Source organism: Lepidothrix coronata, unplaced genomic scaffold (genome assembly GCF_001604755.1).
Source record: "Lepidothrix coronata isolate B3197 unplaced genomic scaffold, Lepidothrix_coronata-1.0 Scaffold20, whole genome shotgun sequence".
Classification (NCBI taxonomy): Eukaryota; Metazoa; Chordata; class Aves; order Passeriformes; family Pipridae; genus Lepidothrix; species Lepidothrix coronata.
This window is the reverse complement of record NW_016690200.1, coordinates 7194848-7209048: the sequence shown is the minus strand read 5'-3', so window position 1 is coordinate 7209048 and position 14201 is coordinate 7194848. Positions and strand designations below refer to the sequence as shown.

General features: G+C 52.2%; 1 protein-coding gene across 4 annotated transcripts in view; it reads left to right on the top strand.

Annotated features, from left to right (window-relative positions):
- Window positions 1-6: 6 nt before the first annotated feature.
- Window positions 7-14201, top strand: part of PLXNA4 (plexin A4) — a 449429-nt gene continuing 435234 nt past the window's right edge. For 3 of the 4 annotated variants that reach the window (XM_017807798.1, XM_017807800.1, XM_017807802.1), the window contains exon 1: window positions 7-154. The gene's annotated coding sequence lies outside the window, so the exon portion shown is untranslated. Of the gene's footprint in view, window positions 155-1148; window positions 1379-14201 lie in introns of those variants that run through there. The other variant, XM_017807799.1, reaches the window with a different exon arrangement.

The window sequence follows — 14201 nt, the reverse complement described above, 5'->3', positions numbered from 1 at the left end:
CACACACACACACACACGCACACGGAGACCATCTGCAGTGTCAATGCGGCGCCTGCTCTGAAGACTGAAGTGGGGGGAAAGGAGAAGAGAAAAAAAAATAATATATATATATATATACCAAAACCCACCCAAAGCAAGCGAGGAGCACTGCCAGGTAAGGAGCCCCTCGCCCCGCCCGGGCGGCAGGGGCTGCGGGAGGATCCCCGGAGGATGCCCCGGGAGGGCCGGCGGGGCTGCAGCGGTACCTGCCCCGCACACCTGGCGGCGGTGGAGCGGGGCCCTGGGAGGGGCTGCTCCCCAACCCCGGGTCCTGGGGAGGGGGTCGGGGCTGGCGGGCAGGGACCCCCGCGGACAGCGGGCTGAGCCGGGGGGCTCGGGCACGGCCCCTCCGCCCCTCCCGGCCCGGCGGCGGGCAGGGACCCCCGCGGACAGCGGGCTGAGCCGGGGGGCTCGGGCACGGCCCCTCCGCCCCTCCCGGCCCGGCTTGCGAGGATGCTGGAGGGGGGGTGGGGGTCGCAGCGGGGAGCCCCCTTCCTCCACATCCCCAGCGCGCAGGGGACGCGATGCCCGGTGTCCCCCCGTCCCCGGGTCCCCGATGGCTTTTTCCCCCATGCACAAGGCTCAACTTTTCTCCCCGGGGGTAGTGGCTCCAGCGGCGCAGCCCGTCCCTCATCACCCCCGGCTGTGGATTTTCCTCCCCTCGGGGGGTATTTTCCCCCTTCGATGCTCCAGCGCTTTCCTTGGGCGAGGGGCTGGAGGCATTAGCAAACTTTTCTTGCTCCCGGTGAGGTTGCAGCTGGACGGGGCTGGAGGCAGAGCCCTATTCCCGGGGAGGATAACACCTCCCGGGTGACCGAGGGATGGGGACACGGGCCACCCCCGGTGGTGAGCACCTAGAAGGGAAGGGGAGACCTCCGTCCTTTCCCTTCCTGCGAGGTTCTGGAGAGTTTTCCTGCCCAAATCCCGGCTGCGGAGTCAGCGCTGCTAAACCTCCCTCCTTCCCTCGGTGCATGTGTTGTGCTGCAACCGAAACCTGCGTATTGATGCTCTGCGTTTATCAGACATATGCCCTTAAATTATGTAGACAGCGAGAAGTGATCTAAACACCGAGCCGCACATGGTTTTGGTGGAAATCTAATACTCCGGCAGCAGATGAGTTCCTCCCAGATAAACAAACCCACTTGCTCAGCCCCAGCAGGGCTAAGTGCCGTTTGGGTTTGTAGTGGCTGCATGTGGCTGCTCCAGCCCCAGCCCAGAGCAAACCCTCCTCCTCCTGGAGCTCCATCTGCTCCCGGTGCCGGGAAGGGATGCAGCCAGCGTTCGCGGCGCTGGATGCGGATGTAGGACCTCCAGGACTCGCCTGCATGGAAAGGACCAGGTGGAGAGAGTGTGGCTGTGCTCCTCTCCCGTAAAACTTCCACCCCGCTTTGCTTCCCAGCCCTGCCGCCGGGCAGCCGTGCCGAACAGCTCGCTGGAAACGCACCTGATTTTCCATGGCTTCCCTCCGCTGCCGGGATGCGATGACTGGGATGAGAGGTTTTGGGGAAAGCGAGCGGGTTCTGAGGCTTTCCGGGTGGTGGGGGTGAGTGGTGCAGAGGGAAGGTTTGGATCGGGACCCCTGAGATTGCTGGGGGATGCTCTTGCTCCGCAGGAACAATGATGGTGTCAGGGGATTTTTACAGCCTATGCAACCGCTCGCAGCCTTCTAGGGACTTATCTTGAGCACGCACCAGTCCTGCACAAATATTTCGGGAGGCATAAAGCGTGCTAACTTATTTTCTTTATCTATCCTCTGTTTCACCCGGGTCTTGTTTATAGAAATCGGCGAAACCCGTAAGCGGGCAGGACCAGCGGAGCGAGGGGTTGCTCTGCCTTTGCCGTCTCGGGGATTTTTAATTACGGCGTGTGCCTCTCAGTGCGAGATTAGGTGCTTTTTCCCCCTGGCTAAGCCACTGGCTCAAGATCCAGGGGGTGCGAGCAGCGTTTTGTTTGCGGTTGAATTGCGTGGGGAAGCGTGTGTTTGTTTGTTTGTGTGCGGGATCCTTCGCCAGAGCCGGGCTTCCAGCGGTGCAACAGATGTGTGTCTGCTTCCCGTGTGCAGCCAGGTTTGAACATGCAATCCCAGCCCCGTCACGGAAGCCTGGGATTTTCATCCCTCCTGCGCCCAGACCCATCCTCCGTGGGGGTGTCTCCTTTCCGAAAGGACCAGCCCAAGGCTTTTTCCCCTCTGTCCCATCTTAAACGTGCGGCGATATCGATACGATGCGCGATGACTGACAGCCGCATGATCTAAGTGTTGTTTATGTCCAAGACGGGCGTTTTAAAATCCAGGCTGATGATCAGTCACGGTGCTGTTGGGGAAGCATTTGCTTGATGATTGTAACTGCCTTGTAGGCGCCGAGGGCTGGTGTTAAATCTGCTCAGCGAGCAGCCCAGCACCTGGCGAGCAGGAGGGATGAGCGCTCTCGCAAATCCAGAGGGAGATGCTGAACTTCTCCACAGGGAGAGGGAATATTCGAGCCTTCCCCCCACGCATTCACCTGCCAGCATCCCTCTCTGCGCCGCAGCCAGCCCGGTGCCAGACAAGCCTGTGGATGTGGCAAAGCCAAGGGCTGGGCACAGGCACGGGAGCGGCTGAGATCCCTCGCCGGGAAGGCAGGAACCGTCTTTGGAAGCCGAATCCCGGGGGGCACCGCGCTGCCGGAGCCGGTTTCATGTCGAATCCTGTACTTTTGCAGGCTGAGGAGGGAAGGAGGGACGCCGGAGCCCCTTTTGTGTTGCATCTTTTTCCTTTTACCGAACCGCTTTGTTTCTGCCTCCCAATTTCCTCGATGCAGTAAAACCAAACCTCCCTCTGGCAGCGCCGGGGTTTGATTCGTGCGCTCACACGCCCCAGGGTGAGGAGCCCCGCAAGGTCTTGCGGTGCTCGGGCGTGCTGAGGGTTAACGCCGTGTAGGAATTAATTTCTCATTTGGAAGGGAGCTCTGCGGAGCTCCCTGCAAAGCTGAGAACGGCGCTGGCACAGTGGGCTCGTGCTCCGCGTTGGGATCCTACGTGGGGAGGGTGTTGGAGGTAGAGCTGTTGAGTTTCGGAGTTAGAGGTGCCAAAGTTTGTGGCTTGGCACTGCCTACACGCGTTTTCGAGCAAGATTGGTGTGCTGCCCCGGGAATCACTTGGCTCCTCCTGGTTTGTTATTCACAATACTCCTTTATGAGTTCCCCCATGGCTGAGATTGAGACCCCATGGCTGAGATTGAGACCCCATGGCTGAGACTGAGACCCCACATCACCCCTTTGCAGAGGGGACTCAAGAAGTCTCACGTCTTGCCCACGAATTCCCCTCTCCAACCAGAGATGTGTTTTGGATTATGAGTTTCCCTTGGTAAAGCCCTCAAACTGCTTGATGCTCAAATAAAAAGCCCTTTCTGGTCCCCACCAATGTGACTAAAGGCTTCAGAGGGCTCTTTCTTACTCCTTCTTGCTTGCAAGACTCAGTTAATGGACACCAACCGCTCCAGGCGCCCAAGGCAACGAGACTTCCCGTCTGTGCAGAGAGTCTGGGCAACCCACTGACTTACTGCAGGGCATCAGTGATGAGCGTGCTTCCCTGCATGACTGTCTTCATGTGAGAAGTGCTTTATACCCTTTAGCTCTGAGCTCTCAAGGAGCCTGTGACCAAAAAAAAAAAAAAATAGAGAGAAAAAAAAGAATTACATAGAATTACGCCCGGATGTTTCTCGCTCAGGCTCTGAAGGATTTTGAAACAGTGGGAAAGTGTTCTCTCGTTCCCACGGTGTGGGTTGGGAAACCGAGGCACAGAGAGGCAAAAAGCTCAGTCGACATTTATTGATGGGAATTCTCACTCATCTCCACGAAATGCAAACTGAACCCCAAGTTTGATGGTGGGAGCAGGGAGTGCTGTCCTGCCCTTCAACAGCCAAGAGCAGTCCTTGGTCACAACGGGACACTTTTGAGACTGAATTTTTTAATTAAAATGACAAACGGGTGCTTTGAAATGAGACAATATGGTTTGGGTTGGAAAGGGCCTTAAAGATCATCTAGTTCCAACCCCTGGCCACGGGCAGAGACAGCCAAACATCTCGGGTTAGGGGATTGGCCTGGGGGCAGCTGTGCCCTCACGAACCTTGGTCCTTGTGTCTTTGAAAAATTTGGTACGAAATGCTTTTAGTCACCTTTGGGAATGGAGAGATCATTGCAAAAATTATGTGTTGAGATACCTACAGTGTGTGTGGTGATTTTCTGGAACTGGCATTCTTCCTTGGGGTTTTATTGACTCATCCCACAAGAACTATCTGGGTTTTTTTTGTTCTTCACGTGTGCATGAGCTCTGTAACTTCACCTCATCCTTCAGTAGTTGAACCTTGTGAGGTGCTGAGCAGCCACCCAGGGAAGAGGTGCCAAGTCTGCATCCCCTGCAACAGGAACCAGAGTATGGAGGCATCTGCCCTGCACCCTTTCCTTTATTATAAACCCCTCTGTGAGCCCTTAGAGATGCTGTGAAGGCTTTGAACAGGCACCCTTTGGTTTGAAAACCCCATGGCCACTTCACTTCAGACACCTGCAAGCCTGTGCACCTCCAGCTGATGTGAACCTTGCCAGGCGATTCCTGGAACACAAGAAGCCAGCTTTTTGCTGAAATATAGTGTTCTCAGCTGTTTCCATCTCCAATTTTTTGTAGAAGGCACCAAGTTCTCAGAGCCTGAAGACCTGAGTGATTGGGTTGAAACCCCCATCTCCACTGTGCCTCCTGTCAGCAGGTGGCTTTGACTTTACCTGGGGGAATCACTAGAAAGAGAGAGGTCATTTGCAGACTCTGTGACTTTCTTTTACTCCAGCCTTTGCTGCTGAGAGGCTTTTCCTGTGTTCCTTAGACACTTCATGCTGGGAAACAGAAATCCAGATGCAAAAGTCAAGAGGCTGAGATTCCCAGGTTTCTTTTGCAATGGGGATAAACAAAACCTCCCACTAAACGTGGCTGGATTTGCACTGATGACCCAAAAAGGAGACCTTAAATTGCCAGCTCTCCTGGTTTTCATCCCGCTCTCTTGAGTTTCCTTCCAGCTCTATTATCCATACACGAGTGGTCTGCTGGGGCTTTCCCACCCAGCCATTGGCAATAAATTTCCAGGAGCTGACTGGCACTTGAATTTGCCTTGTCCTTCTGACAGGACGAATGTGTGGCTCTAACACAGATAATATGGGATAGGTTTCCATTACAGGCATTTGCATGATATATATCACACACTTCCCCCTCCTCCCCGCTCCTGGAAGGGCCAGAGGGATAAATCTTGATGCTTGGTGAACCAACCCTGCACCAAAGGCATGTAAATGTTTATGAAATGAGCCACCACGACCCACGTGTTGTTTCTCCTTGAGCATAAAACGCCACACGAGGGAGGAAAGGTGAGAGTGGTGGAGGTGTTTTATTCCCAGCAATGTTTTCCTGTGAAACAGTGACGTGATGCTCGACTCAGGGGCTGTGTGGAGACAGTTAATATTTATATACTTGCTGTTTCTTCTCAATGAGAACTTGCACTTGCTGCCAGCAGCCCCCTGACGCTCATTCAGGAAGAGCCTCACTTTTGAGTGTCTCGGCGTTCAACTGTTTGGTGACTTGAGTTTGGAGTTATAGGAATGGGAGCAGTGAATTAGCAGTAAATCAAAGCCTGGATGGCTTCGTCCTCAACTACAGCAAGATTTAAATTAAAAATATCTTGCCTGGATGAAGCCCTCGTAAGTCAAGCACTGGTGTTGTGTCAGTCCAGGCTTCGTCGGCTTAGAGACAGAAGCCATGAGGAGCCCACACATGGATTCCCAGCTGAACTGGGAAATTGCCACCTCATTCCTTCTATTAGATGTTCTTTCTTTCCTTTTCTTTTCTTCTTTTCCCTGACCCAAAGGGAAGATGGCCATGCCGGGAAGTTGGGACAAGGTCTGCAGATTCGCCGCACGTGCGTGTGGCCCTGTTTGACTTGGTTAGAGCATATTTGATCGTGAAAAGGGATTTATTTGTTTTTTGTGACAGGGGATTTGTCTATAATGTGGTGCTGGAAAGAAAACTCATTTAGAGACTAAGGAGGTGTATCCTCTTACAATTGCCTATTGATGGAACAGCAAGTGCTTGGTGTGCTGCTACACAGCTTTATTTTACTTCAGGGAAACTTATCCTGGGCTGCCAAAGGGACTCTCAGATTTGCTGGAGAGCTGTCCCATGGCCCTGAACGGGTCTGTTGGCTTTTTTTTGCTCATCTATCAAATGGGGGTGGTCTCCTAGAAGTGACTGTCCCTTCAGCCACCATCTAGCAGTTGTTTTGCTCTAATGACCTTTACAAATGACTCGCTTTTTGTAAGTGAGACGATAAAACCAGGGAGGTTCTGGTTGGGAACTCACTCACCAGCCTGAGGAATAGCAGCATGTACATGGCTAATAGTCACTGATGGCCCCTGTCCCACCCCTGGGCAGTGTCACCTTCTTCTGCTGACTGGGAAGAGGCTTTCAGAGGTGGTGAGGAGCAGGACACTGTTCTATACTGAAGGCAAAGGCTCTGTCACCACAGCCCTGCCAGGGAGAGGAGGTGAGCTGGGGAATACAACCACACCCATTGTGGAGCCAATCGAAGGCTCTGCTTGGATTTTTCTTTAAAGAGCAATCTACGAGGGGAAAAAAACTACCCAACGCCCCCCTCCCCCCCCCAAATTAGGATGGGCGGGTCTGCTTGATGTGCTACCTTAAAAAAAGCCAGTTTCTGCTCTGTTTTGGGAAACTCCCTTTATTTATTGGGTTTTAGTGCAAATTTCTGTTTCTTGCTAAAAGCAGAGCAACAGGTGGAGTTTTGCAAGCTGTTACCCCCAGACGTGTAAGTGCTGGAGGGGGTTGGCATTTGCATGGCTAATTTTGGGCATTTTCTCTGTTTTGTTGTGTCTCACCCTTTGTACTCTCCCCTTCGTGGTGCCTTCTTGGCTAGACGGAGGGGCCGTCCCCTGCCACAGTCTCCTTTCCTTCCAGCCACCCTGGATCCCAGGACTGATTTAGAGGGTTGTGATGACCTCCATACCTGATGCTTTTGAGGCTGTTATACCCCCATCACCCCCTGGACTGCCGACTGTACTTCTCCAGAGCATCCAGCCCCCTCCTAGAAAGCTTCCCGGGGGGGGGGCAGTGCTCAGAGACAATCTGGAGGGTGAATTCTTGATTTAAGCCCCACCACTGAAGCCACCTCCAGGAGGGCAGTTGCCTCGTCACCCTGAAGACGGCAGGATGAGCTCTGAGTTCTCCTCCTGCGCTGAGCTGCTATGGTGATGAGTTGCTATAGAAACACAGAGTTAGCATTATTATTTATTATTGAAAGGTGCTTCTTTTCAGCTCTTGGTCGTGCCAAGAAGACCCCAGAGCTGGGTGTGGGACACTGCCCACCCTGTCCACACAGGATGGTGGGTTAAGCTCTCCAGCACTCCAGGCTTTTAGCCATGCTGGAAGCAAACAACCATGCTGTGCTGGCCCAGCAGGCTGATCTGGTTAAACAAATCCCCCCAGTATGTTCCCGTCACAGGTTCCTTCCTCCGTCGGATCCGTCCTTTGGAGGGGGATTTGAGTGAAGCGTTTCATTATAATGAGCTTAGTTATTTCCAAACTGGTAATCGCGTGTCACCATTTGGTGCAAAGGGTTTGCATTAAGTTCTGTAATAATATGTCTGTTCATCCATCACAAATACTGTATTCACAGGACCTTGTAGTGATTGCCTGGTAAATACCTTCTCTTATCTCTGCCTGTGCTGCTCCTTGTTGTTTGCTGAAGTTTCTCCCTCTGCCTCTCTGCAAATCCGTCCCTCCGCGCTGGGAACTGGGGAAGCTCCTCTGGTGCTCCCTGTGCCTGGGTCCTGCTCTGCCTGAGCCCCCCTGGAGCTGGGCATCCCTCCAGGGATGCCTGCAAGATGCCAAACAGGGCCAAGTGATGCTCAGAATATCGCCCTGCCTGCCCTCACCATCACTTTCCAACTGCCATGTGTGGGATAAATCCTACTTTGGGGCTGTTGCTCCCTATGGATGGAGTGGGTATGTTCTGTAGGCTGGGTGCTGAGCAATGCTCTGTCTGGGAGCTGCAGCAGAGGGTCCTGAGTGGACCTGATTTATACAGGACACATCCATTGGTTTTGGAATGCACAGCTGGCAGTGCAGGAGGGATGCAAAGCCAGATTCCTGGGTCCCCTGCCTGGAGCCACCGGGTTCTCAGCTTTCCCCTCGAAGCTGGAAGTGCTGCAGAGGTGGCTCTGCAAGGAAACCTCCCTCCCTCCTGCTGTTCTTCACACCCTGGCAGCCCTGAGGATGCTGCAGCCACTGCAGAGGGGTGGCTCGGTGGGGACAAAAGGCTGGGAGGATGGAGGGATGTCCAGAGCCACTGGGAGGAATGGAACTGCTTTCCCTCTTTGTCTGGGGCAGGGGAGGGCTTGGTTTTGCCTGCAGCAGGGATTAGCTGTGCAGTTCTTTCTTCTTCCCCTCCCAGCTCCCTGGAAATTGCCTAGTGGGGAGAAAAAAAAAAAGAAAGGAAAAGGGGAAAAAAAAAAAGAAGGAAAACAACACATTTTCTTGATGCAGAATTAACAACTGAGAGGTGAAGTTTCAGGGCTGGTTGGTGCAGCTGCAGGGGATGGCTCAGCTCCTCCTCACAGGTGCTGCAGGTGCAGGGCTGGGCTCTCCCTGCAGTCCTTGCAGATGCTCTCCCAGGGGACAGGGTGGGGAGGGATGCAGGAATGGCTGGACCAGCGCAGGATGCTGGGTATGGAAAATCTTGGGCGTGGGGGAATCTCTGCTGTGGCTTGCAGAGCATGGCCGTTGAAGTTCCCTGAATTCCTCCAGGTCTCCACCTTCCCCAGTCTTTGAGGAAACAAAAGGAGGCTCTTTAAAGCACTCCCTCTGGCAGGAATAAAACACCTTCCTTTGCAGAGCCCGTTTCATTGCTTGAAGTCAATCCCTTTGGGCTTTGTATTTTCCTTCTTGGAAGCTGAGCTCCCTGTGGGGAAGAGAAAAAACATCTGAGGTGCAAGAACAGGGATGGGGGGGATGGGGGGCCTTCCTGGGAAGTGCAGGTTGGAGGTGGAGGGAAGGATGAGGGTCCAGTGTAGGAGTCTGGGGGTGAATGCTGACCCCTCACTGTGCCAGAGACTCCTGCAACCCATCCTGCAAGAGCTGTTGTTAGGGTAGGGTCACATTTAGACTGTCTCTGTTGTACTGATGTCCAGGAGAATCCTGCTGGAGTGGGAGATGCCCCTGCATGTCCTGCGTGTGCCAACCCCTACTCCTCTCGTAAAAGAGGGAAGCTGACTGTGGGAAAGGAAAGCTGGCTGTGTTTTGGCAGGGTCACCCATGCTGATGTGGGTTTGGAGGGGTTGTGTGTTGCTTCTATCACCCTTTTTTCTCCACCCTGAGCTGCAGCTGCTTAGATATGTGCGTTTGGAGATAAGTCATCCAAGTGGTGGCATGGACTTGGGACTGACTGGGGGAGTCCTCTTGGATCCCACCAGCTGTGGGATCATCCAGTCCCAGGTTTCTCTCCAAAAGCCTGCTGAGGGAAGACTCATTTTGACCACTGGACTCAGAACATCTTTGCAGCCTCTGGCTTTCCCTTCCTGAACTCCATGGTGGCTCTCAGAGAGCAGGGGCTTCTCCCCTTGACCAAGAAAGGTCAGGAGGCTCGAGGCACCCTTGGAGCTGCTCCCTCTGCCTGGGTCAGGGATGGAGAAGGGAGGTGAGAGAGGTGAGCCATGAGCAGTAGGAGCTGGATGCTTAAACCACCTCTCAGGGCCATTCAGGAGGGATTTTTTTTCCTCCTTTATGATGGAGCTGCTGCCCTTGCCTGCCTCAGCAAGGCAAACAGCTCAAGGGGACGCCTCCGAATGAAAGCAACAACTTTTAGGACAAATTCCTCTCCGCATAATGTCTCAGAGAAAGCAAGGAAAGGAGATGGCAAGCGGGCCTAATTAGGTAAGTATTACCCATTAGGAAGGGGAAGGAGCTATCAAGTCGATTCCCATTTCCTTCTTATTTTACACGCCTGATTTTTCCGCCTCTCCAGGAGGTGGTGTGTGAAGTGGGTCTCTCCTTAGCTTGGAGAAGTAAATAATCAGAACATGATGCACTCCGAAGCTCTTCCCAAAGCTTTCCAAATCTGGACTAAGCTGAGGATTTTTAGCATCTTCACAAGCCTTCCAGCCTTCCAGGAACATTCCAGCATCCACGAGACCTGGTAGGGATTTATTTCCCCGCTTCCTACAAGGGAATCAAGGCACGGGTGGGCAGCAGGATTTGTGTATTCCATAGGTGTCCTGTATGTATTTCTCTCTGTTTTATCTATTCTGCCTGGAAGCAGAGATGACTTCTTGTCTCCTGATTGCTTCCCAGTACAAACCTGGGTGTTTGCAGTGTGAACTGCAGTGTGAACACGGGGAGGTATCCTGTGCTGCACTGGGATGAGCCCCCCAAAGCACCACCTGCTCCACCCCTACCTGATCCCAGCGCATCCCCACATCCTCCTGGCCACAGGGCCCCCCCCTTTACTCCCGTGTTCCCAAAGTTCCTCTCCCGGCTGTGCTCTCTGTTGCCTCTTAGAGCAACACATTGTAGCGTGGGCTGCAATTACGGAGCCATCAACGGGTGCCTGTAACACATTTTGGCAACCAGAGGGGATGGTTTGTGCACCAGCCTGCAAGGGAAGCGTTTTGCTCCCCCCTTATCTTCCTCCCCCTGCTCTGGAGTTTGTGAGTGGTGTTATTAAAGGCTGTCGGGAACTGCTGTCATTGGCACAGTCAATGGCTGACACAAGGCAGCCCTCAGACTTTGACTCATCACACACACACACACACACACTCTGCAATGCATGAGCCACAAAGAAAAAAAAAAAGGCAGTTTCTCACATGCATCACCCTTTTTCCAGCTGTTTGAGCCCTTTTTTGCATTCATTTCAGAGAAGAAGCCTTGATTGTCCTGAAGTCTAAGCAAGAGATTTGAGTTGCATCGTGGTGCCCGCACGTTTCCAGCTCTCTCGTTGTCTCATAGTGGAAGTTGTGGCCTCTTTTTCCTTAAATACAACTACGTGCATCCATCTATATATATGTGTATGTTTTATACATATACATAAAAATACACATTTATATGCACATTGCTACACACAAATGCAAACTACACATGGTTAGAAAATGCCAATCTGTTCACCCTGCACTTCTCACAGATCACTGCCAAGTTTCCCCTCACAGTTCAGGAAAGGTTTTGCAGGTCCAGATTTCTGGAGAAGGCAGAGCAGCCTTTCTACACAAGCCAGAGTTGGGAGGGATTTAGGACAAGCCCAGTTCTCCTTTTTTCTCCAGCATTCCTTGGTCAGACGCTGGTGGGAGAGGGATGTTTTCCAGCCTGTAATAAGGAGAGGGAAGAAAGGAAAGAGTTTGAGGTTTTGCTCCGCCGCAGAACTGGGAATGAATAGAGCAATCTTGGACAAACCTTTGTGTCTGGGAATGTGGCTCCATTGAGCTTGGCTGCTTTAATGCTTTTCAGAAGGTGCTGGTCCTGGCTCTGCTGATGGCAAAAGGATCTCTGGGGGACTGTCAGGGGTGGGGGATGAAGGTTGTACACTGCTTCTCATCCCTCCAAGTGGCTCGGCTGGAGCTGGGCCACGAGCACTCAAGTGGGGCAGCACAAGGTGCCACGAGCCTGGAGGACATCCCCAACAGATTGCAGCTCTGTGACAATCTGCTTTCCCAGTCCTTGGCTGTGCACGGGCTCCTGCTCACACAAACGTCTCTGTGGCTCCCGCTGGTCGATGCACAGGATGCTTTGGTCCATATTTTCCTCCATTAACAGTCTTGCTGGCCACACAGGCTCCTTTCCTGCTCTGCTTCCCCTCTTTTCCAGGTGTTTGTCTGGAGGATAATTTTGTTGCTTTTCCATACCTGCACGAGGTTATGTAAAAGTTACAGTGCGATGCTTGAAGGCTTTTCTCTCGGTTATTTGCTTCTTGGTTTCACTTGGGGGTTGTCTCCTCTCCTGTCTTGCTTCTTCTTCCCTGGTAACACAGGCAGCAGAATCAGCTTTATTTTATAATAAGCAAAAAGGTCTCCAGGTGCAGGTTTGTGCTCTCCTGTCTCTTCTCCACTGCTCTCTGCCAGTGGGTGACTTATTTCACCACCCATAATTAGCCTCTCCCAAGGTCTCGCTGTTGCTGGGCTGAGGCAGAAGGTTTTACAGCAACTGCCTGTTCTCAAACACAGGGAAAAATAATCCCTTCCTCAGCCCAGCATTAGGAGGGAGAGGATTTTACACTGCTTTATGCTGCTGCTGAAGCAGGGTGGTTGGCAGGAGGGACCCGAGGTGGCCCATGGCAGGGCTGGGACGTGGTGGGGAAGGTGGATGGAGGATGGAGGATGTGTGTGTCTGCCTCCCCATGCAGAGGAAGGAATCAAATATCTGCCCTATATCAAATACCAAGCTGGATTCCTGTGGGACTGAGTTATTGGTGAGGAGGAAGCTGACCTTCTCTTGTGTTTATGAACTGAATCTCTGGTTCACTTTGGGTTTGATTTTTTTTCTCTCCCTCCTGTTACAGAGTGCAATACTCCATTTCAAAGGAAATAACATTTTCTTCATTTTCTCCTTTGCTGTGATTTTTTTTTTTTTAATGCTGCTCAAGATGAACAGACTTTTTTCCCTTTGGCTCTCTGTGCTTTACACATGACTTGTCACACTGGAAGTGGATGTTGCTGCCCATGTGTGTGGGGGTCCATGAGCTATGCTGGAGCTCAGGGATATTCCCCTGCTACAAATTCTCCTGGAGCTGGGAAAACACATTACTATTTAAGTAGTCACACCCCAGCAAGTTTGAGAATTAAAAATCCTCATCATTTTCCTTACTGCCACACAGATCTGTCCTTCTTCCTCCTGGCTGTCTTATCTCCAGCCTTCCCTGATACGGTTTTTGCTGCAAATCCTTTCCTGCAAGAGCTGGTCTTGAGCACCTTCATAGCAGCAAGTCCTTTGGAGCCTCATTTCCTTTTCCTTCCTCTTCTACCTGTGGAGAGCAGATTTTTGGAAGCTCAAGAGCTCAGTTCTTCCTGCTCATGGGTCCCTTGCAGATAGTTGAAGCTACTTTGTTGAAGTTCACAGGCGACTTTTGAAACCCTCGGCCATTGCATTCATGTATATATATATATAAATATATATATATATATAATATCTCTTCTCTCTTCCCTCCTGTTTTCTTTCTTTGTCAGGAATCCAGCTGTGCAACATGTGGCACTTCTAGGACTTGGAAGGCAGGAAGATCAAGCAAACACAGAGCTTTCAACAAGAAGAGATAAATTTCCAGAATAAATTCAGGCCACGTAGGCCCCAGCCTGTTTTAGTCTTAAGGCTCTGCTGGTAGTGATGTGTGGGAGCTGCAGATACAAAGCCAGGGAGAGAAGAAGAGTTTATTTGTATTATTTCTGGCACCTTGGTAGAACAACCTCTGCTCTGAGTTCGTGGTGCTTGGCACAATGTCTGTCTGCACGGGCTGTCACGGGGAAACCGCCTGTTGAGCGTTACCTTCCTGCGTGGTTTGAAGGCAGAGGAAAAAAGGGAATTATGAGAGGCTGAGAGAGAGTTATAACTGGGAGAGGAAAGTGCCAGATTAATGGGGGTGTATGGGATGCAGATGGCCACAGAGGAGAAATGTCTTGTTATTAATAACCCATTGAATTGCAATTTTACACCTGTGTTTGCCGCTGAGTTTTTTATCTCAGCGCTGGGTGTCTGGCAGGAGCACAGCTGTGGGCTGTGGGCTCCCTCCTGCAGGCAGCTGCTGGGGATTTCCTAGTCGCTGCAGACACACAGAGGACAGGGCAGGGTTTGGTGTGCCCCTGGGGTGGTGAGCCATGGCCATGGATTTGCTGCAGTGTGGTTTGGTGCCGTGCTCCCAGTCGTGTTTGCTGACACTGACACAGAAAGTCTGGCCAAGGGAATTGCTACGTGGACTTGTTGATTTTTCAGAGAATGGTTTGGGTTAGAAGGGACCTTAAAGATCATCTGGTTCCAACCCCCTGCCATGGGCAGGGACACCTTCCATTATCCCACGTTGCTCTAATCCCCATCCCACCTGGCCTTGGACACTTCCAGGGATCCAGGGGCAGCCACAGCTTCTCTGGGCAACCTGTGCCAGG